The following is a 25,697-nucleotide window of genomic DNA, read 5'->3' on the forward strand; positions in this document are numbered from 1 at the left end:
GTTTAATTGGTCACTGTCTATCACATAGTACAGTAGAAAAATTTCCAAAATCTTAGACCTTGAGAAAAAAAGAATATACACACAAGATTTTTGCATGTTTTAGATGTTGTGGTATGAATATAACATAAAGTGTTTTTTATATCTCATGTAAGGTTCTGTTATCTAAATTTTTTTAATAACTATTTCCTTTTATATTGTATGATAATTACCTTTTTTTTTCTTTCTTTCTGCCTTATATGGTATAAAGAGAGAGAGGAATTTCTATAGCTAAATTCTATACCAGGCAGACCTTCTCCATTTTAGTAGAGTGCAGCACAATCCACTCTACTCTTTGATAGAAACCTAGGAGTCATACCTGAAAAATCCTTCTCCCTCAATTATCACATCCAATTCATACTAAATCCTGCTGTTTAAACCCCCACAACAATAGGTCTCATGTCCATTCACTTTTCTCCAAATATATTGTCATCAACATAGTCCAGGTACTGTCATTTTTCATTTGGACTATTAATCTCTAGTATCTATTGTTTATTATGTGCCAGGGACCGCTTAGTGTTGTGCAGTGGATTATCTCGTTCAGCCTCCAGACTAACCCTACGAAGTTGATCCTATTATTATCCCTGTTACACAGATGAAGAAACTGAGGCTTAGAGAATTTGAGTAATGAGTACTTGCATAAAGTAACATAAAAAATGGCAAATGGCAAAACCAGGATTTAAATCAAGGCAGCCTGTCGCCAAACCCTGCACACCTAACACAACATTATATTGCCTCCTTATATCAACCTCTTATTTATTTATTTATTTATTTATTTATGGCTGTGGTGGGTCTTCGTTGCTGTGCGCAGGCTTTCTCTAGTTGCGGAGAGTGAGGGCTACTCATCGCTGCAGTGTGCGGGCTTCTCATTGCGGTGGCTTCTCTTCTTGCACAGCATAGGCTCTATGTGTGTGGGCTTCAGTAGTTGTGGCTTGCGGGCTCTAGAGCGCAGGCTCAGTAGTTGTGGTGCATGGGCTTAGTTGCTCTGCGGCATGTGGGATCTTCCTGGACCAGGGATCGAACCTGTGTCCCCTGCATTGGCAGGCGGATTCTTAACCACTGAGCCACCAGAGAAGTCCCTCAACCTCTTAATTGACAGCCCTATATTTACTCTTACTCTCTTCCATTCCAGTCCCACACTGAAATCAGAAGGATCTTAAAATACTCCAATGGCTTTACATTTTAATGAGAATTAGATCCACACTCCTATAAAGATCCTGCATGATCTGTCTTGCTTATCGCTCTTACACTTCATTGAGAGTTATTCACTTCTTTTCTTAATTCTATCTTTTCCAATCTTCTCTTGGTTTCTGGAACATGTTAAGCTCCAAGCTTAGCCACCATGGCCAGTTCCACCTCATCTTCATGCCTCAGTTTAGAGGTCAATTCCTCAGAAAGGAAATTATTAGGTGGAACTATATAAAATCACCAATTATACAGAAAAAAAGTCAAATACCAGTAATTTCACATGGCTCAACCTTATATTATGTTGCCTCTGTATCTATCCCTTATAGTCATTATTCTGCATCACAGTTCCTTGTTTCTTTTATTCGTAGCACTTAGAAAATTGAGGATTATTTTTTTTATTTGACTATTTGGATGTCTGTGTTTGTGTGTGTGTGTGTATGCATGTGTGTATTCATTGCTAAATATAAGGCTAAGAAGGGTAAAGGTCATGTTTGATCTGTCTTATCACCATGGTGTTCCCAGTACCTAACATGGCATCAGGCCCACACTAAGTACTCAATAAATATTTGCTCAATAATAAACAAACTAATGAATGGATTGATGCAGGGGTAACTCTGTGAGAGAGGGGCATTCACAGAAGCCTCCTGTAGTTGGTGATGTCAGTATAGGATTTTGAAGGATAAATAGGAGTTCACCTGGGAAATGAGGAAATGACAGACATTCCCCAGGCAGAAGAAACAATATGTGAAAAAACAGAGAAATCTGAAAGAGCACCATGTATTTAGTGTTGATGGAGCCTAAAGTGCAAGAGGGTAGCAGCAGGAGGTAAGGCTGCATAGGAAGTAAATAGCTTGATCCTAGAGCCTTTCTTAGGTTATTTTAACATCTTGGATTTTGTCCTATACTTGTTAGGAAGCTAGCAAAGTCTGAAGAGAAAGATAATCAGACATATCACAGATTTTTCTGTCAGTCTCCATCTTGACTTTGACCCTTTAAGTCACCCTAACATACCTACCCATCATAAGCTCAACGCCACAGATTTTACGGTGACTCTTGGTAATAGTTTCTTGGGTTTGATTTGTTGTGTTATCTTATTCTCCTTCCTCTTCAGTTCTGCCCAGCTCCTCTTAGGTATTTTTGTCATTTTCATTCTTACTGCTACCCTAAAGGTTGTCAAATATCATTGTTTCCCAGACTTGATCATCAAAAGCCCTTAATGACTTTATTTAATATTCAACTTGCTGGTTGTTTCTGCTACTGCACACTTAGAATAGCATAATCCATTCTAATTACAGTTCCTTGAGACCTAGTCCTGACATCATCTAGAAAGAGAGGCAAAGACCAATTCACAAAGGATTTGGATGCGATGCTGAGGTTGGGATTTATTCTATGGGACTTACAGTGAAGCTAATGGGGAGGTGTTGACTATTTTAAGCCAGAGAGTGATTTGGTCACACTTGAGTGCTTAAGAGACAATTTCTTACCAGCTGAAGACAATGAGATTCATTCAAGTATTCATACAGATATAAAATGAGTCTGAACTAAAAATAGTGGTATAATGAATGAAAAGAGGGGGAAATACAAGAGACATGTTTAGGAGATGCTACTAAAATTAACGATCAGTGAGATACAAAGGGTGAGGAAGATAAAGGAATCTAGGCTAAAGTTCTGGCTTGTGAGACAAGATACAAGGCAATGCCAGTGACTGGGTAATATAGGAAACGGCATAGACTTTGAGAAAAGGTCTGGGCTCAGTATTGGATTCATAAAGTTTGAAATATGTGAGTGAATCCACATGTAGGAAATTGGATGTATGGGTGTTAGCATTCTGGAATGTGACCTGAGTTAGAGATATAGGATTGGCAGTCACTGAGTGATGGCTAAAGTCATGAGAGAAAATTAAATCACCTTGGGGAAGATTTCAAATGAAAAAAGGTTTGAGCACTGGATCCAATTTAATAACAACACACAAGGGGCTGGCAGAGAAAGTAAAGCTTCAGAAAATTAGCCAGAGTGGTAAGAGCTAGACCAGTATCAGAAAATAAAGTTAGAGTCACAGAAACACAGTGGGGAGAGTAAAGTTTCAAGGTGAGGGCAATAATCCTCAAAGGACTATGGTCATGAATTTCATGTGAGCAACTTTTAAACATTAAAATTTGAGGAAAAATCCTAAATATCCATCAATAAAAAACAAGTTATATCAATTATAGTATACGTATACAATGGAATACTACATCCACAACATACTGTTGAGTGAAAAGTTCACCAAATGTAAACATTTGTTATCTCTGCATGTGGAGAGGCATTATTTCCTTTTGTAAGTTTCCCTATACTATTTATATTTTTTACAATGAGCAGGTATTATCTTTAACTTTAAAAAATCCAGAATAGGGCTTCCCTGGTGGTGCAGTGGTTGAGAGTCCGCCTGCCGATGCAGGGGACACAGGTTTGTGCCCCAGTCCGGGAAGACCCCACATGCCACGGAGCGGCTGGGCCCGTGAGCCATGGCCACTGAGCCTGCATGTCCAGAGCCTGTGCTCCGTGGCGGGAGAGGCCACAACAGTGAGAAGCCTGCGTACTGCAAAAAAAAAAAAAAAAAAAAAGTCCAGAATAAAAGGTGTTATGGACAACAATATTAAATGCAACAGATAGGTCAAGTAAGATGAAATCTGAAAATGTCTATTATATTTGGCTATAAAGAAATCATTAGTAACCATTGCTAATGCAATTTCAATTAATTAGGGCAGAAGCCAGATGACAGTGGGTTAAAGACTAAATGGGAGGTGAGAAAGTAGGGACATAGGGTACATAGACTCACTTGAGAAGGAAAGTAAAGTGATAAGAGGGCAACTATAATGAGGGATGAAGAATTTTAAAAAAATGATTTTTTACTGTTGTTTGTTTTTATCAAAGAAGAAACTTGAACATGTTCAGAGGGTGACAAGGTAAAATAGAAAGACTTTTAAGAAGACAGGAAAGAGGGAGGAGCTTCAAATGGTGGAAGAGTAAGACACGGAGATCACCTTCCTCCCCACAGATACACCAGAAGTACATCTACAGGTGGAACAACTCCTACAGAACACCTACTGAACGCTGGCAGAAGACGGCAGACCACCCAAAAGGCAAGAAACTCCCCACGTACCTGGGTAGGGCAAAAAAAAAAAAAAGAAAGAAAAAACACACACAAAAGAATAGGGACGGGACCTGCACCAGTGGGAGGGAGCTGTGAAGGAGGAAAGGTTTCCACACATTAGGAAGCCCTTTCGCGGGCAGAGACTGCGGGTGGCGGAGGGGGGAAGCTTCAGAGCCACGGAGGAGAGTGCAGCCACAGGGGTGCGGAGGGCAAAGCGGAGAGATTCCCTCACAGAGGATTGGTGCCGACCGGCACTCACCAGCCTGAGAGGCTTGTCTGCTCACCCGCCAGGGCAGGCGGGGCTGGGAGCTGAGGCTTGGGCTTCGGTCGGAGTGCAGGGAGAGGACTGGGGTTGGTGGCGTGAACACAGCCTGCAGGGGGTTAGTGCACCACGGCTAGCCAGGAGGGAGTCCGGGAAAAGATCTGGAGCAGCCGAAGAGACAAGAGACTTTTTCTTGCCTCTTTGCTTCCTGGTGAACGAGGAGAGGGGATTAAGAGCGCCGCTTACAGGAGCTCCAGAGACGGGCGCGAGACGCGGCTATCAGTGCAGACCTCAGAGACGGGCATGAGACACTAAGGCTGCTGCTGCCGCCACCAAGAAGCTTGGGTGTGAGCACAGGCCACTCTCCACACCTCCCCTCCCAGGAGCCTGTGCAGCCCGCCACTGCCATGGTCCCGTGATCCAGGGACAACTTCCCGGGAGAATGCACGGCGTGCCTCAGGCTGGTGCAACATCATGCTGGCCTCTGCTGCCGCAGGCTCGCCCCGCATCTGTACCCCTCCTTCCCCCCCGGCCTGACAGAGACAGAGACCCCGAATCAGCGGCTCCTTTAAGCCCGGCCTGTCTGAGTGAAGAACAGATGCCCTCAGGTGACCTACACACAGAAGTGGATCCAAATCCAAAGCTGAACACTGGGAGCTGTGCGAACAAAGAAGAGAAAGGGAAATTTCTCCCAGCAGCCTCAGGAGCAGCGGATTAAAGCTCCACAATCAACTTGATGTACCCTGCATCTGTGGAATACCTGAATAGACAACAAATCATCCCAAATTAAGGAGGTGGACTTTGGGAGCAAAGATATATATATTTTTTTCCGTTTTCTCTATTTGTGAGTGTGTATGTGAATGCTGCTCTGTGTGATTTTGTCTGTACAGCATTGCTTTTACCATTTGTCCTAGGGTTCTGTCTGTCCATTTTTTAAATTATTACTTAAAAAATTGTTTTCTTAATAATTATTTTTTAACTGTTATTTTAATAACCTTTAAATTTTATTTTATTTTATTTTATTTTATCTTCTTTCTTTCTTTTCTTTCTCCCTTTTATTCTGAGCCATGTGGAGGACAGGCTCTTGGTGCTCCAGCCAGGTGTCAGGGCTGTGCCACTGAGGTGGGAGAGCCAAGTTCAGGACACTGGTCCAGAAAAGACCTCCCAGCTCCACGAAATATCAAAAGGTGAAAATCTCCCAGAGATCTCCATCTCAACACCAAGACCCAGCTTCACCCAAAGACCAGCAAGCTACAGTGCTGGAAATGCTATGCCAAACAACTAGCAAGACAGGAACAAAAACCCATCCATTAGCAGAGAGGGTGCCTGAAATCATAGTAAGGCCACAGACACCCCAAAACACACCACCAGAAGTGGACCTGCCCACTAGAAAGACAAGATCCAGCCTCATCCACCAGAACACAGGCACTAGTCCTCTCCACCAGGAACTCTACACAACCTACTGAACCAACCTTAGCCACTGGGGACAGGCACCAAAAACAACGAGAACTATGAACATGCAGCCTGCGAAAAGGAGACCTCAAACACAGTAAGTTAAGCAAAATGAGAAGACAAAGAAACACACAGCAGATGAAGGAGCAAGGCAAAAACCCACCAGACCTAACAAATGAAGAGGAAATAGGCAGTATACCTGAAAACCAACTCAGAGTAATGATAGTAAAGATGATCCAAAATCTTGGAAATAGAATGGAGAAAATACAAGAAAAGTTTAACAAGGACCTAGAAGAACTAAAGAGCAAACAAACAGTGATGAACAACACAATATATGAAATTAAAAGTTCTCTAGAAGGGATCAATAGCAGAATAACTGAGGCAGAAGAAGGGATAAGTGACCTGGAAGATAAAATAGAGGAAAGCACTACCGCAGAGCAGAATAAAGAAAAATGAAAGAAAAGAATTGAGGACAGTCTCAGAGACTTCTGGGACAATATTAAATGCACCAACATTCGAATTATAGGGGTCCCAGAAGAAGAAGAGAAAAAGAAAGGGACTGAGAAAATATTTGAAGAGATTATAATTGAAAACTTCCCTAATATGGGAAAGGAAATAGTAAATCAAGTCCAGGAAACACACAGAGTCCCATAGAGGATAAATCCAAGGAGAGATACGCCAAGACACATATTAACCAAAGTATCAAAAATTAAATACAAAGAACAAATATTAAAAGCAGCAAGGGAAAAACAACAAATAACACACAAGGGAATCCCCATAAAGTTAAAAGCTGATCCTTCAGCATAAATTCTGCAAGCCAGAAGGGAGTGGCTGGATATATTTAAAGTGATGAAGGAGAAAAATCTACAAGCAAGATTACTCTACCCAGCAAGAATCTCATTCAGATTCAACAGAGAAATTAAAACCTTTACAGACAAACAAAAGCTAAGAGAATTCAGCACCACCAAACCAGCTTTACAACAAATGCTAAAAAAACTTCTCTAGGCAGGAAACACAAGAGAAGGAAAAGACCTACAATAATAAACCAAAAACAATTGAGAAAATGGGAATAGGAACATACATATTGATAATTACCTTAAATGTAAATGGATTAAATGCTCCACCAAAAGACATAGACTGCCTGAATGGATACAAAAACAAGACCCATATATATGCTGTCTACAAGAGACCCACTTCAGACCTAGGGACACATACAGACTGAAAGTGAGGGGATGGAAAAAGATATTCCATGCAAATGGAAATCAAAAGAAAGCTGGAGTAGCAATTCTCATATCAGACAAAATAGACTTTAAAACAAAGACTATTACAAGAGACAAAGAAGGACACTACATAAAGATCAAGGGATCAGTCCAAGAAGAAGATATAACAATTGTAAATATTTATGCAGCCAACATAGGAGCACCTCAATATATAAGGCAGATGCTAACAGCCATAAAAGAGGAAATTGACAGTAACACAATCATAGCAGGGGACTTTAACACCCCCCTTTCACCAATGGACAACTCATCAAAAATGAAAATAAATAAGGAACACAATCTTTAAAAGATACATTAAACAAGATGGACTTAATTGATATTTATAGGACATTCCATAAAAAAACAACAGAATACACATTCTTCTCAAGTCTTCATGGAACATTCTCCAGGATAGATCATATCTTGGGTCACAAGTCAAGCCTTGGTAAATTTAGGAAAATTGAAATCATATCAAGTATCTTTTTTGACCACAATGCTGTGAGACTAGATATCAGTTACAGGAAAAAATCTGTAAGAAATTCAAACACATAGAGTCTAAACAACACACTACTTAACAACGAAGATGTCACTGAAGAAATCAAAGAGGAAATCAAAAAATATCTAGAAACAAATGACAATGAAAACACGGTGACCAAAAACCTATGGGATGCAGCAAAAGCAGTTCTAAGAGGGAAGTTTATAGCAATACAATCCTACCTTAAGGAACAAGAAACATCTCAAATAAACAACCTAACCTTACACCTAAAGTAATTAGAGAAAGAAGAACAAAAAAAACCCCAGAGTTAGCAGAAGGAAAGGAATCATAAAGATCAGATCAGAAATAATTGAAAAAGAAATGAAGAAAACAATAGCAAAGATCAATAAAATTAAAAGCTGGTTCTTTGAGAAGATAAAATTGATAAACCATTTGCCAGACTTATCAAGAAAAAAAGGGAGTCGACTCAAATCAATAGAATTAGAAATGAAAAAGGAGAAGTAAAAATTGACACTGCAGAAATACAAAGGATCACAAGAGATTACTACAAGCAGCTATATGCCAATAAAATGGACAACCTGGAAGAAATGGACAAATTCTTTGAAAAACACAACCTTCTGAGACTGAACCAGGAAGAAATAGACAATATAAGCAGACCAATCACAAGCACTGAAATTGAAACTGTGATTAACAATCTTCCAACAAACAAAAGCTCAGGACCAAATGGCTTCACAGGCAAATCTATCAAACATAGAGAAGAGCTAACACCTATCCTTCTCAAACTCTTCCAAAATTTGGCAGAGAGAGGAACACTCCCAAACTCATTCTGCAAGGCCACCATCACTCTGATACCAAAACCAAAGAGGTCACAAAGGAAGAAAACTACAGGCCAATATCACTGATGAACACAGATGCAAAAATCCTCAACAAAACACTAGCAAACGGAATCCAACAGCACGTTAAAGGGATCATATGCTATGATCAAGTGGGGTTTATCACAGGAATGCAAGGATTCTTCAATATATGCAAATCAATCAATGTGATATACCATATTAACAAATTGAAGGAGAAAAACCATACGATCATCTCAATAGATGCAGAGAAAGCTTTCAACAAAACTCAACACCAATTTATGATAAAAACCTCCAGAAAGTAGGCCTAGAGGGAACTGTCCTCAACATAATAAAGGCCATATATGACAAACCCACAGCAAACATCGTCCTCAATGATCAAAAACTGAAACCATTTCCACTAAGATCAGGAACAAGTCAAGGTTGCCCACTCTCACCACTATTATTCAACATAGTTTTGGAAGTTTTAGCCACAGCAAGCAGAGAAGAAAAAGAAATAAAAGGAATCTAAATTGGAAAAGAAGATGTAAAGCTGTTACTGTTTGCAGATGACATGATTCTATACATAGAGAATCCTAAAGATGCGACCAGAAAACTACTAGAGCTAATGAATGAATTTGGTAAAGTAGCAGGATACAAAATTAATGCACAGAAATCTCTTGCATTCCTATACACTAATGATGAAAATCTGAAAGTGAAATTAAGAAAACACTTCCATTTACCATTGCAACAAAAAGAACAAAATATCTAGGAATAAACCTTCCTTAGGAGCCAAAGGCTCTGTATACAGAAAATTATAATACACTGATGAAAGATATTAAAGACGATACAAATAGATGGAGAGAGATACCGTGTTCTTGGATTGGAAGAATCAACATTGTGAAAATGACTATACTACCCAAAGCAATCTACAGATTCAATGCAATCCCTATCAAATTACCACTGACATTTTTCACAGAACTAGAACAAATATTTCACAATTTGTATGGAAACACAAAAGACCCCGAATAGCCAAAGCAATCTTGAGAAAGAAATACGGAGTTGGAGGAATCAGGCTCCCTGACTTCACACTACACTACAAAGCTACAGTAATCAACACAGTATTGTACTGACACAAAAACAGAAATATAGATCAATGCAACAGGATAGAAAGCCCAGGGATAAAGCCCCACACCTATGGTCACCTTATCTTTGATAAAGGAGGCAAGAATATACAGTGAAGAAATGACAGCCTCTTCAATATGTGGTGCTGGGAAAACTGGACAGCTACATGTAAAAGAATGAAATTAGAATACTCCCTGATACCATACACAAAAATAAACTCAAAATGGATTAAAGACCTAAATATAAGGCCAGTAACTATCAAACTCTTAGAGGAAAACATAGGCAGAACACTCTATGACATAAATCACAGCAAGATCCTTTTTGACCCACCTCCTAGAGAAATGGAAATAAAAACAAAAATAAACAAATGGGACCTAATGAAACTTCTAAGCTTTAGCACAGCAAAGGAAACCATAAACAAGATGAAAAGACAACCTTCAGAATGGGAGAAAATATTTGCAAATGAAGCATCTGACAAAGGATTAATCTCCAAAACATACAAGCAACTCATGCAGCTCAATATCAAAAAAAACAAACAACCTAATCCAAAAGTGGGCAGAAGACCTAAATAGACATTTCTCCACAGAAGATATACAGATTGCCAACAAATACATGAAAGAATGCTCAGCATGATTAATTATTAGAGAAATGCAAATCAAAACTACAATGAGATATCATCTCACAGCGGTCAGAATGGCCATCATCAAAAAATCTACAAACAATAAATGCTGGAGAGGGTGTGGTGAAAAGGGAACCTTCTTGCACTGTTGGTGGGAATGTAAATTGATACAGCCACTATGGAGAACAGTATGGAGGTTCCTTAAAAAACTACAAATAGAACTACCATATGACCCAGCAATCCCACTACTGGGCATATACCCTGAGAAAACCATAATTCAAAGAGTCATGTACCAAAATGTTCACTGCAGCTCTATTTACAATAGTCAGGACATGGAACCAACTGAAGTGTCCATCAACAGATAAATGGATGAAGAAGATGTGCCACATATATATAATGGAATATTAGTCAGCCATAAAAAGGAATGAAACTGAGTTATTTTTAGTGAGGTCGTTGGACCTAGAGACTGTTATACAGAATGAAATAAGTCAGAAAGAGAAAAGCAAATACTATATGCTAACACATATATATGGAATCTAAAAAAAAGTGGTCAGAAGAACCTAGGGGCAAGACAGCAATAAAGATGCAGACCTACTACAGAATGGACTTGAGGATACAGGGAGGGGCAAGGGTAAGCTGGGACAAAGTGAGTGAGTGGCATGGACATATATACACTAGCAAACGTAAAATAGATAGGTAGTGGTAAGCAGCCACATAGCACAGGGAGATCAGCTTGGTGCTTTGTGACCACCTAGAGGGGTGGGATAGGGAGGGTGGGAGGGAGGGAGATGCAAGAGTGAAGAGATATGGGGACATATGTATATGTATAACTGATTCACTTTGTTATAAAGCAGAAACTAACACACCATTGTAAAGCAATTATACTCCAATAAAGATGTTAAAAAAAAAAGTAAAAGAAGAAATGCAAGAGAGGGAATAATTCTTTAGGGCAAAACCATAGAAGAAACAGAGGTATCAGAGTCATAATTAGAAGATCTCTCTTGAAAGAGCAGAGGCAAAGAATAAAGGGTATGGGTGTAGAGTTGTGTGTGTGTGTGGGGGGGATGATGAAAGGGAGAAAGTTGAAATATTTCTCACCTAATAGTCTTCATTTTCACTCAGTGTTAGGAGCCAAGGTCAGCTGCTAAGATTAAGGCAGGTTGAGGTAGCATAGGAGTCTTGAGACAAATGATTAAAATTTGGAATAACTGCAGAGGGGAATGCGAGAGAATGCTGACAGCAGACAAGTGTTGTTGGAGGCCTTCAGAACTGCACTATCTGTGTGCTCTTTTTGCAGAAGATAAAGCACACTGAGAAAAAAGAAAAAGTAACACCAACAAAGTCTCTTGCTCAAATACTCTTTGTTTTAAAAGTGCTGTGGCTTACCTTCTGTTTCTATCTTAGAAGAGAAACTTTATTCTCTTTATCTCTATTCATTTGTATGAAGTATGCTAATTTTGTATAAAGATTAGATACAAATTGTAACAACCCTGCTGGTAATCTGAGTGTTATAACAGTTATTTGTTCATTTATTCTTACAGCTCCCTTTTGATCATCTATTATGCACCAGACACTATGTTATATGCCATGGAGATTATGGTCTAGTAAAGGTAAAAGTCATTACACAAATATCAAAAAAATGAGTATATAATTATAATCGTAATTAAAATGATGAAGGAAAAGCACAGGATGCTATGAAAAGTATAATGAGTAACCTAATTTAGAATGGAAGGTCAACTCTGAGATACTAACATATAATTAACATGTAATCTGAGACCTGATGGATAAATCAGAGCTAGCCAGATGAAGTGATTAAACAGGAAAGGAGTAATCAAAGAGCCAGAGTTGACTGCATGTTCCAAGCACAAGGAATACCAGATGGTAAGGCCCCGAGGTGAAAAGGAAAAGCCAAATACAATGCAAATATTCACATTATTACACTGTTGTAAACCAGTCATCATATCAGCTTCTCATTCTTAAAAGTGATCGTATCTATAGCATTTTTTATTGAACATGCTCAGGTAAAAGTCAATATGAATTTAAATTAATTAAAAGCATATTTTAACATTTCACAGTCTAATTTCAATTGTAACTATCACCAAGGCTAGTTATTTTAAGGACTTACTCTATTTTACAAATCATTTCATTCAATTTTTAGTGATATGTCTAACTGTAGGCATCATACTGTCTCATAGACATATGCACTTCAGCTGAAAATTCTTTCCAAATAATTGGCAATAGCTCTGTGACTTAATCTGAAACACCCTACTCTTCTGCAAAGGTCTGGACATTTGGATGAGGCCCCTATTAAGAAAAAAAAAAACCTTAATGTTCTTTGTTCCCACTAGCTAATGTAAGTTTAAGTACCATGCTACTGAAATAAATGCCTCTTATAAAGCTACTTAAAGGCTTTAAGATAGTAATGAGTCTGCTAAATTATAATATAATAATAATCTGTACATATATACTGCTAATACCTTTAATTATCACACTATGTTCTGCCATTTCACATTGATTGATAATATAGAGGGCAGCCACAGAATCACCTAATTCACAGGCTGAATAAGAGACAAAGATGGTTTATGAACACATTTAATGATATTTGAAAATTTCCTGAAAATATCTAGCTCTAGCAAGTGTATATAAAATGATATCATTTCTTCTAAATAAAACTCAAGCAATAACACATTCTATTCTAGCTGTTAACGTGACTGTTTTGAGGGAGAAATTATCCCTCTTATTTTGATCAACATGTTAGAAAGCTGGGATCAACATGATAGAAAGCTGTGCCGGGTTAAAAGCATTCATCTCTGGTGAATTCCCTCTGGCATAGTTGTGTCATGGAGCATTTCTCATTCTAGGGAAAAGGTGTAGAATTTGAAATACTGCCTCTTCTTCCATCTACAGAATTGTCAAATGACAAGGGATCAGTCTCTAATATCTTAAGGATGATACCAGAAAGTTTATAGCAGCAACAAAATATTGCAGATGCAAGAGATAAAACAGAAAAGAATAGTTATGAGGGTAGAAGCTCTAAGTATAAATTTTAGCTAAGTGTTTATTTTAAAGAAATGAGTACTTCACCCTCTTATTTCTCTTAATATAGTAATACATTTAGGATTTTATATTCAGAAAAACAAATCATTGTTATTGTTTAGCTTTTATGATGATGAAGTGAAATTTTTTTAAAAACAAACTTTCTGCTTTAGGATATCTTTAGATTTACAGAAAAATTGCAAGTATAGTAGAGTATCTTCTGCATTCAGTTTTATTATAGATAATGTCTTAAATTAACATGTACATTTGCCACAACTAATGAGCCAATACTGACACATTCATATTAACTAAAGTCCATTCTTTATTCAAATTTCCTTAGTTTTTAACCTAATGTTCTTTTTCTATTCCAGGAATCCATTCGGGATACCACATTACATTTAGTCATCATGTCTCCCAGGATCTCCTAGACTGGCAGTTTCTCAGAATCTCCTTGGTTTTGAGGAGTACTGATCAGATACTGATTTTTTAGAAAGCCTTTCCATTTGGGTTTGTCTGATGTTTTTCTCATGGTTAGAGTTAGACTGCAAGTTCTTGGAAGGAAGAACACAAGTAAAGTACCATTTTCATTACATTACATCCAAGGTACATACTAAGGTGACTTATCATTGATGTTAACCTTGATCACATGACTGAGGTAGTTAGTATTTGCCAGTTGTATCCACTGCAAGAGTACCCTCCATTTCCATTCTGTATTCTTTGGAAGAATGTCACTATGTGCAATCCACACTTGGAGATTTATGCTCTATCTTCTTGATGGTGGAATATCTACATAAAATATTTGAAATTCCTGTGTATGGGAGATTTGTCCTTTGCATCAGTATGGATCATGAGTATTAATTTTATACTTTGGGCAATATTTAAATACTACTTATTTTGTTGTTGAAATTGTTCCAAAGTTGGCCTTCAGGAGCTCTTTTAGTTGGCTCCTGTATCTTTTTGACATATCCTTATGATTTTGTTTCTTAAGTACTTCCTTACTTTCTGGTTCTATAAGACACTCTAGCATCATCTTGTATATCCTCTGCATTAGCCCTAGAATCATATTGGGGTATTGCTGCTTCTAGACTCTCTCATCAGACAGCTAGGAAATACAGTAAGTCCCCTACATACGAACCTTCAAGTTGTGAACTTTCAAAGATGTGAATATGTGTTCGCATGTCCAATCACGTAAGTTAGTTCACGTGTCTGGCATACATTGCCACATGCGTGCACCCTCTCCAAGTGGTTGTGCTTTTGCATACTTTACTGTACATTACTGTATAGAGTAAAGTAGTACAGATTCTTAATTTCAAGCCCAGGATGTCTGGAATCATGTGTAAAAGCAGCAGCGATGTAGCTGGTACTACTATACTTTTCAAGGTACTGTACTGTAAGATTAAAAATGTTTTCTTTATTTTTTGTGTTTGCTTTTTTATGTATTATTTGTGTGAAAAATATTATAAACTTATTACAATACAGTACTATATAGCCGATTGTGTTAGTTGGGTACCTAGGCTAACTTTGTTGGACGTACAAACACACTGGACTTAATGAACATGCTCTCAGAATGGAACTCGTTCGAGTGTAGTAGACTTACTGTATATGAAATGATTTTAATTCATTCAATCACATATTAATTTTGAACTAAGTACCTGACACTTGGATGACAAATATAAATTATTTAGAGATGGAATACAGAACACTGTGTTGACTATAATGTGGCATTTAGGTGACATGACTGACTCATCATCTATAGAGTCCATGTTATGGTTATTTCTCAATTAGTAGGAATGGATCTCTCCTGCATACATTTCTTTTTTTAATGTTTATTTATTTTCTCATTAGTCATCCATTTTATACACATCAGTGTATACATGTCAATCCCAATCTCCCAATTAATCACACCCCACCCCACCCCCGCCGCTTCCACCACTTGGTGTACATACGGTTTTTTCTCCACTTCTGTGTCTCAATTTCTGCTCTGCAAACTGGTTCATCTGTAGCATTTTCTAGGTTCCACATATATGTGTTAATATACAATATATTTTTTTCTCTTTCTGACTTACTTCACTCTGTATGACAGTCTCTAGATGCATCCACATCTCTACAAATGAACCAATTTCGTTCCCTTTTATGGCTGAGTATTTTCCATTGTATATATGTACCACATCTTTATCCATTCATCTGTCAGTGGGTATTTAGGCTGCTTCCATGACCTGGCTATTAAAAATAGTGCTGCAATTAACATTGGGGTGCATGTATCTTTTTGAATTATGGTTTTTTTCTGGGTATATGCCCAGTAGTGGGATTGCTGGGTCATATGGTAATTCTATTTTTAGTTCTTTAAGGAACCTCAATAATGTTCTCCACAGTATCTGTATCAATTTACATTCCCACCAAAAGTGCAAGAGAGTTCCCTTTCCTCTACACCCTCTCCAGCATGTGTTGTTTGTATATTTTCTGATGATGCCCATTCTAATTGGTGTGAGGTGATACCTCATTGTAGTTTTGATTTGCATTTCTCTAATAACTAGTGACGTTGAGCAGCTCTCCATGTGCTTCTTGGCCATCTGTATGTCTTCTTTGGAGAAATGTCTATTTAGGTCTTCTGCCCATTTTTGGATTGAGTTGTTTGTTTTTTTTAATATTGAGCTGCATGAGCTGTTTATATATTTTGGAGATTAATGCTTTGTCTGATGATTCATTTGCAAATATTTTCTCCCATTCTGGGGGTTGTCTTTTAGTCTTGTTTATGGTTTCCTTTGCTGTGCTAAAGCTTTGAAGTTTCATTAGGTCCCATTTGTTTATTTTTGTTTTTATTTCCATTTCTCTAGGAGGTGGGTCAAAAAATATCTTGCTGTGATTTATGTCAAAGAGTGTTCTTCCTATGTTCTCCTCTAAGAGTTTTAAAGTGTCTGATCTTACATTTAGGTCTCTAATCCACTTTGAGTTTATTTTGGTGTATGGTGTTAGGGAGTGTTCTAATTTCATTCTTTTACATGTAGCTGTCCAGTTTTCCCAGCACCACTTATTGAAGCGACTGTCTTTTCTCCATTGTATATCCTTGCCTCCTTTGTCATAGATTAGTTGACCATAGGTGCGTGGGTTTACCTCTGGGCTTTCTATCCTGTTCCATTGATCTATATTTCTGTTTTTCTGCCAGTACCATATTGTCTTGATTAATGTAGCTTTGTAGTATAGTCTGAAGTCAGGTAGTCTGATTCCTCCAGCTCTGTTTTTTTTCCCTGAAGACTGCTTTGGCTATTCATGGTCTTTTGTGTCTCCATACAAATTTTAAGATTCTTTGTTCCAGTTCCATAAAAAATGTCAGTGGTAATTTGATAGGGATTGCATTGAATCTGTAGATTGCTTTGGGTAGTATAGTCGTTTTCATGATATTGATTCTTCCAATCAAAGAACATGGTATATCGCTCCATCTGTTGGTATTGTCTTTAATTTCTTTCATCAGTGTCTTATAGTTTTCTGCATACAGGTCTTTTCTCTCCCTAGGTAGGTTTATTCCTAGGTATTTTATTCTTTTAGTTGCAATGGTAAATCGGAGTATTTCCTTAATTTCTCTTTCAGATTTTTCATCTTTAGTGTATAGGAATGCAAGAGATTTCTGTGCATTAATTTTGTATCCTGCAACTTTACCAAATCCATTGATTAGCTCTAGTAGTTTTCTGGTGGCATCAGTAGGGTTCTCTATGTATAGTATCATGTCATCTGCAAACAGTGACAGCTTTCCTTCTTCTTTTCCAATTTGTATTCCTTTATTTCTTTTTCTTCTCTGATTGCCGTGGCTAGGACTTCTAAAACTATGTTGAATAACAGTTGTGAGAGTGGATATCCTTGTCTTGTTCCTGATCTCAGAGGAAATGCTTTCAGTTTTTCACCATTGAGAATGATGTTTGCTGTGGGTTTGTTGTATATGGCCTTTATTATGTTAAAGTAGGTTCCCTCTATGCCCACTTTCTAGAGAGTTTTTATCATAAATCGGTGTTGAATTTTGTCAAAAGCTTTTTCTGCATCTATTGAGATGATCATATGGTTTTTATTCTTCAATTTGTTAATATGGTGTATCACACTGATTGATTTGCGTATATTGAAGAATCCTTGCATCATTCGGATAAATCCCATTTGATCATGGTGTATGATCCTTTTATTGTGTTGTTGCATTCTGTTTGCTAGTATTTTGTTGAGGATTTTTGCATCTATATTCATCAGTGATGTTGATCTGTAATTTTCTTTTTTTGTAGCATTTTTGTCTGGTTTTGGTATCAGGGTGATGGTGGCCTCATAGAATGAGTTTGGGAGTGTTGCTTCCTCTGCAATTTTTGGGAAGAGTTTGAGACGGATAGGTGTTAGCTCTTCTCTAAATGTTTGATAGAATTCACCTGTGAAGCCATGTGGTCCTGGACTTTTGTTTGTTGGAAGACTTTTAATCACAATTTCAATTTCATTACTTGTGATTGGTCTGTTCATATTTTCTATTTCTTCCCGGTTTAGTCTTGGAAGTTTATATCTTTCTAAGAATTTGTCCATTTCTTCCAGGTTGTCCAACTTATTGGCATAGAGTTGCCTTGTAGTAGTCTCTTAGGATGCTTTGTATTTCTGAGGTGTCTATTTTAACTTTTCCTTCTTCATTTCTAAGTTTATTGATTTGAGTCCTCTCCCTTTTTTTCTTGATGAGTCTGGCTAATGGTTTATCAATTTTGTTTATCCTCTCAAAGAAACAGCTTTTAGTTTTATTGATCTTTGTTATTGTTTTCTTTGTTTCTATTTCATTTATTTCTGCTCTGATCTTTATGATTTCTTTCCTTCTGCTAACCTTGGGTTTTGTTTGTTCTTCTTTCTCTAGTTCCTTTAGGTGTAACGTCAGATTGTTTATCTTTCTTGTTTCTTGAGGTAGGCTTGTATAGCTATAAACTTCCCTCTTAGAACTGCCTTTGCTGCATCCCATAGGCTTTGGATTGTCATGTTTTCATTGTCATTTGTCTCTAGGTATTTTTTGATTTCCTCTTTGATTTCTTCAGTGATCTCTTGGTTATTTAGTAACGTATTGTTTAGCGTCCATGTGTTTGTGTTTTTTAAGGTTTTTTTCCTCTAATTGATTTCTAATCTCATAGCACTGTTGTCAGAAAAGACACTTGATGTGATTTCAATTTTGTTAAATTTACTAAGGCTTGATTTGTGATCCAAAATGTGATCCATCCTGGAGAATGTTCCATGTGCACTGGAGAAGTAATTGTAATCTTCTGTTTTTGGATGGAATGTCCTATAAATATCAATTAACTCTATCTAGTCTATTGTGTCATTTAAAGCTTGTGTTTTCTTATTAATTTTCTATTTGGATGATTTGTCCATTGGTGTAAATGAGGTGGTAAAGTCCCCCACTATTACTGTGTTACTGTCAATTTCCTCTTTTAGAGCTGTTAGCAGTTGCCTTATGTATTGAGGTGCTCCTATGCTGGGTGCATATATATTTACAATTGTTATATCATCTTCTTGGATTGGTCCCTTGATCATTATGTAGTGTCCTTCCTTGTCTCTAGTAACAGTCTTTGTTTTAAAGTCTATTTTATCTGATATGAGTATTGCTACTCCAGCTTTCTTTTGATTTCCATTTGCATGGAATATCTTTTTCCATCCCCTCACTTTCAGTCTTTATGTGTCCCTAGGTCTGAAGTGGGTCTCTTGTAGACAGCATATATATGGGTCTTGTTTCTGTATCCATTCAGCAAGCCTGTGTCTTTTGGTTGGAGCATTTAATGCATTCATGTTAAGGTAATTATCGATACATATGTTCCTATGTCCATTTTCTTAATTGTTTTGGGTTTGTTTTTGTAGGTTCTTTCTTTCTCTTGTGTTTCCTTTAGCATTTGTTGTAGAGCTGGTTTGGTGGTGCTGAATTCTCTTAGCTTTTGCTTGTCTGTAAAGCTTTTGATTTCTCCATCGAATCTAAATGAGATCCTTGCTGGGTGTTCTTGGTTGTAGGTTCTTCCCTTTCATCATTTTAAGTATATCATGCACTCCCTTCTGACTTGTAGAGTTTCTGCTGAGAAATCAGCTGTTAACCTTATGGGAGTTCCCTTGTATGTTATTTGTTGTTTTTCCCTTGCTGCTTTTAATAATTTTTCTTTGTCTTTAATTTTTACCAGTTTGATTACTGTGTGTCTCAGCGTGTTCCTCCTTGGGTTTATCCTGTATGGGACTCTCTGTGCTTCCTGGACTTGGGTTGCTATTTCGTTCCCCATGTTAAGGAAGTTTTCAACTATAACCTCTTCAAATATTTTCTCGGGTCCTTTCTCTCTCTGTTCTCCTTCTGGGACCCCGATAATGCAAATGTTGTTACGTTTAATGTTATCCCAGGGGTGTGTTAGGCTCTCTTCATTTCTTTTCATTCTTTTTTCTTTATTCTGTTCTGCAGCAGTGAATTCCACCGTTTTGTCTCCCCGGTCACTTATCCATTCTTATGCCTCAGTTATTCTGCTATTGACTCCTTCTCGTGTATTTTTTATTTCAGTTATTGTATTGTTCATCTCTGTTTGTCTGTTCTTTAATTCTTCTAGGTCTTTGTTAGACATTTTTTGCATCTTCTCAATCTTTGCCTCCATTCTTTTTTCGAGGTCCTGGATCATCTTCACTATCATTATTCTGAATTCTTTTTCTGGAAGATCACCTATCTCTATTTAATTTAGTTGTTTTTCTGGGGTTTTGTCTTGTTCCTTCATCTGGTACATAGCCCTCTGCCTTTTCATCTTGTCTATCTTTCTGTGAATGTGGTTTTTGTTCCATAGGCTGCAGGATTGTTGTTCTTCTTGCTTCTGCTGTCTTCCCTCTGGTGGATGAGGCTATCTAAGAGGCTTGTGGAAGTTTCTTAATGGGAGGGACTGGTGGTGGATAGAGTGGCTGTTTCTGAGCTCTGATGGGCAGAGCTCAGTCAAACTTTAATCTGCTTGTCTACTGATGGGTGGGGCTGGGTTCCCTCCCTGTTGGTTGTTCAGCCTGAGGCGACTCAACACTGGAGCCTACTTGGGCTCTTTGGTGGGGCTAATGGCAGACTCTGGGAGGGCTCATGCCAAGGAGTACTTCCCAGAACTTCTGCTTCCAGTGTATTTGTCCCTTGGAGATCCACAGCTGCCCCCCGCCTCTGCAGGAGACCCTCCAACACTAGCAGGTAGGTCTGGTTCAGTCTCCTATGGGGTCACTGCTCCTTCCCCTGGGTCCTGGTGTGCACACTACTTTGTGTGTGCCCTCCAAGAGTGGAGTCTCTGTTTCCCCCTGTCCTGCCAAAGTCCTGTAATCAAATCCCGCTAGCCTTCAAAGTCTGTTTTTCTAGAAATTCCTCCTCCCGTTGCCAGACCCCCTGGTTGGGAAGCCTGACGTGTGGCTGAGAACCTTCACTCCAGTGGGTGGACTTCTGTGGTATAAGTGTTCTCCAGTTTGTGAGTCACCCACCCAGCAGTTATGGGATTTGATTTTATTGTGATAGCGCCCCTCCTACCATCTCATCGAGGCTTCTCCTTTGTCTTTGCATGTGGGGTATCTTTTTTGGTGAGTTCCAGTGTCTTCCTGTCAGTGATTGTTCAGCGGTTAGTTGTGATTCCGGTGTTCTCAAAGAGGGAGTGAGAGCATGTCCTTATACTCCACCATCTTGAACCAATCTCCCCTCCTGCATACATTTCTGAAACTGTTTGAAAAGTCTAAGAGTATAGTATACAGAAAAGTGCAAAGGCCCTCAGAAGAACTAGCTTTTCCTCTTTAGCACTTTGCCCTATTCAAGAAGCCATGAACAAAACAGTATTGTTTATAGTGTCAGTGTCAATGTTTTAAGAAATGCTCTGTAGAAAACCATTATATACATGAGTACCAAATTCAACTAAGCAGTTGCCAAGGAGCTATTTATTTTGTCAGTGCATTTGATAAGTTTTAGATACTCACTAGCAACTTTCCTGAGTCTTCCTTGACAACAGATTTTGCCCTATTATGTGTGTTTAGATGTGGTAAGTCATGGCTATATAGGATGTAATTAAAATGTTCTAGGAGCACCGAAAATTCCAGTTCCTCTATTCAAGGGGTCACCTTACATGAACTAATGTTAACTGAATACTAGTTTCTTTCCATCTGTGTGACATGACTTCTATGAAAATACACCCCCCAAATAAGGTTTGCCACCTCTCTTATCCCCATTGTCCCAACTTCTATTTCACAAATGAATTTTGTATAAATCCCTGACAAGATCCCTCAAGTCACAAAGCTTGTTTGTGTTTTTTAGCACTGAACATCTAAAATCAATTTCATTCACATTTGATCAGGGTGCAAATGTAATATCATTCATACATTAGACTTTCAAAGTGAGACAAAACTGTACCTTCCGTTTATTCTTTATAATATTATCTACATTTTGTGTTAAAAAGTGATATATTTTATATAAGAGAATCATGAGATGCTTCTTGAGGCAATGCACTGTGAATCCAAACTGATTGGTAGACTAAAATCTGTCAACTTTTCCCTGGATCTAGTTGTGCCAGGATATACTGGTCACCTCTTCCAGCAACTTATAAAAGATAAGGCCCTAAGCATAGAAAGCAAACCAGGGGAACTCTTTATTATTTTGCCAGGGAACACAGTTCAGAGCACATCTATTTATGCATGGCTTTAAACAGCCTTACTTGGTTTCTCATGAATCAACACTTCAATGACTACCTTCTGTACTCTGCCACCCTGACATGAATTTTTTAAAGTGTATTTCTAAAAACAGAACAGAGAATTTGATGTAATGTGTATATACAAATATACTGGCTATGAAATAACTGAAAGCATCACAGCTATTTATTGAAGCTAGGTACACTTACATGAGTCACCTCTCTTCTCACAAATGACTACATATGAAAATTTCCTAAAAATTCAAAGGCCAGATCATATAGACTTATTTGTTATAATAACTAACATATAGATGCTTATTGGAAACAATAATAAGGTACACTGAGAAGCCTCATAAAGTGTGAAAATTTGTATTAATATTACTTTAGTATGCTGGAATCAAAGGGGACTACCTTTCCATGACTTGCCTGTTTTGAAAAACCATATGGAAGAGATAACTCAGTATTCATCCTCAGGGGGAGAAAAATTAGTTTTAAATTCCAGGAAGGACACTGAGGAAGAGTTGGCTTGATGAAGGCAGATAAAGTATCTTAGGTAAATTCACTAGGCAGGCTGTTTAACTTCACCCACCGATGCAGCAATCATCATTAGAATTCATTATAATTATAGATGTGAAGGACCAGCTCCCCTTTTTACTTGCTGAGTGCTCTCAGACAAATCATATAACCTCTCTTTGTCTCAGTTTTCAATCCCATATCCTGCCCTCAGGTTCAAATGAAATATTCTTTGGCCATAGTTTGAAAACTGTTTAAGTCTATATAAATGTAAAGACTTGATATTCCTATGATTATTTTCATCTATCATATAATAATGATTACAATTATTCAGTATTCACCATGAATAGGTACTATTCCAAGTGGTTTACATGGATTATCTCATTTAATTCTCACTACTTCATGAAGTAGGTATTATAATTTTCCCCATTTGACAGATGAGCAAACAGTTTCAGGATGCTTAAGTAATTTTTCCAAGGTCTCATAGTAGTAGAGCCAAGATTGGACCCCTAGCAGCATGATTTAAAGCCTGCATTATTAAAGAATGTTATAGCATGAAAAGTGGCTGCAAATTCTAGCAGAGGACTCTAATGAAAATATGATGGTTATTTGTAGCTCTACATCCATCCCTTAAGTTCAGAAGGTCACAGGACAAATGCTCCCCTGAAAGGGCAGAAAAGTGTCTAATGTTAACAAAATTTAAATTGGTTGATAATATCAGTTTCTACAAACTGGGACTACCTGAAGCAGGTGTTCTATTAATTTATCACATCAATCTAGAATTTTCAGACACATGAAGCATAAATCTCTCTCGGGTGTGGAAGTGGAGATGGGAGTCTAGCTTAAACTAGTCAATGTATTTTTCTGCATAACCATGTGGCTGGATACAACTAACTTTTATGATAATGAAGATAACTTGGGAAAATGGAAACATACAGAAAACTCAAAAACACCATGTAACTTATTATTTTCAGTTTCTTTCCTTACCCAACCCGATTACCAGAGCTGATTAAATGGACTGATTCAAGTTTTCCCTTCTCTCTTAACATCTGCAAATATGGGGATGCTTAAGGAACAGTGTTAACTAGAATCAGCGAAAAGCAAATGGAAACCATTCAAATCAGCCTGGATAATCTATAAACTACTAAGAGTTTCTTCCCTTTATATTCCAGATTACTTACTACCTATCTCTGTTCCTTCACATGGCTGTATGTGTTCCTGCCATTTATATATGTAGAGTGTCACTTGTAATTTCCTTTTCCACCACTGGATTGCAAATCTCTAAAGGGTAAAAACTATAGCATTGCCCAGACTGCCATGCTCTCTATCCACTGCTTTGACAGATATTCCGAGTCACAGAATTTGCTAACCTGACACTTAACATGTCACAGCAGTTATTTTTACCTATTTGTTATATCATTGCCAGCAGCAGTTGTCATGCAGTAGTCAGGAATACAGGAAAGTTCCACACTAGGAAGTCAGCTATTTTTACCCAGATTCCCCTGAATCTTTTTCACCCTTTGAATGACACTGAAATAATCTGCCTATATTATTGCCTGAATAAGGAAACTGAAAATCCCAGTACATTTTCTTGATTTACTCCCAACTCAGTATAACTCTAGATAACTGTTTTTCTCTATGGAAGAAGTCAATTCTACCCCCAAATCCCCCAACAGCCCTGAATGTGAGCAGACAGATTACTTATACAATCCCTTAAATCTTCTGATAAGCAGTCATATCAAAACTTTATAATCTATTTGGCTTATCTCTTCCAAAATGTTTGCACATGAAATTCCTCATCTTGAAAATAAATTTGATATCCTAAAAATTAGAGAAATACCTAAAATGTTTATGGCATGCTGAAATGGAAGAAAACTTGCTTTTCATCAGCCTGAATTACTACTGGCTTGGAAAATAAATCATAACTTAATTTTGACAATAATACAATGTAAAATGGAAAAATATGTTAAAATAAGATTGAATCTGTATGGTGAAAACATAAAATCTGAATGTAGGTGTTTCACTTATTCACTCAAAATATGTTTACTGAGAACCTACTATGAGTCAGGCACTAGTGTTAAACAAGACAGATAAAGTCCATGACTTCATGGGGTTTACATGTTAGAGGAGAGAGATAATTAACAAATTTGGGCTTTATTCCAAATATGTCAGAATGAAACTAATCAAGACTTTAACAGAAAATACTGGGTGGTGGTTGGGGGATGGGGGAAACAGAGGAACAAGTTAAATGATGTAATAAATAAACACAGATAAATCCAGAATATGGGACATTCTATAAAACAAACATCTGGTCTTTTCTAAAAATTACATGAGAAAAAATGAAGACTGCTCTAGAAAAAAAGATTTAAAGAGACATAATTAAATGCCATGCATGAACCTTGATTTTATCCCAGTTCAGTAAAAAACAGGTATATGAGGTTTCTTTTTAGAGTGATGGAAATGTTCCAAAATTACATTGTGGTGATGGCTGCACAACTTTTGTAAATTTGCAGTAAGTCATTGAATATTACATTTAAAATGAATAATTTTCACGGTGTGAAAACTATACCTAAATAAAGCTGTTAAAAATGATTTTGAAGGGACACCTAGAGATATCTAATATTGATAGGTATTAGATGACATCAGGGAATTATTTTTAATTACCTTAAATATTATAATATTAAGAGTATGGAAGAGAATTCCCTTATTTTTAGGAGATGCAAACTGAAGAAATTGCATATGAAGCATCATGAGTTCTGAAACTTAATTTCAAATTGTACAGCAAAACAAAGAAAGCAAATACAGCAAAATGATTAAAGTTTTTTGCTCTAGGTTATGAGTGCATAGGTGTTCACTGCAAAAGTCTTTCAAGTTTTCTATGTGCCTGAAAATTTCATAATAAAAAGTTGGAAAATAAATTAATTTTTGAGAGAAAAAGAGAGAGCCATTGGAAGATATGAAGTAAGGAATGATAATGATCTGTTGTTTTTGTCTATCTTAACAAACAAATTGGACCTACTTGCTGTATGATTTGATCAGTTAGACAGAAATCTCTCAATAGCTGAAGGCTGAATAAATTGACTGCATTGGAAGATAACTGATT

The 25,697-nt window shown here is 37.4% G+C and overlaps 1 protein-coding gene across 1 annotated transcript in view; it reads right to left on the reverse strand.

Annotated features, from left to right (window-relative positions):
- Positions 1 to 25,697, reverse strand: part of FAM133A (family with sequence similarity 133 member A) — a 54,341-nt gene that overhangs the window by 2,989 nt on the left and 25,655 nt on the right. The gene's annotated exons all lie outside the window — the stretch shown is intronic.

This window comes from Delphinus delphis, chromosome X (assembly GCF_949987515.2).
Source record: "Delphinus delphis chromosome X, mDelDel1.2, whole genome shotgun sequence".
In the NCBI taxonomy this organism is placed as follows: domain Eukaryota; kingdom Metazoa; phylum Chordata; class Mammalia; order Artiodactyla; family Delphinidae; genus Delphinus; species Delphinus delphis.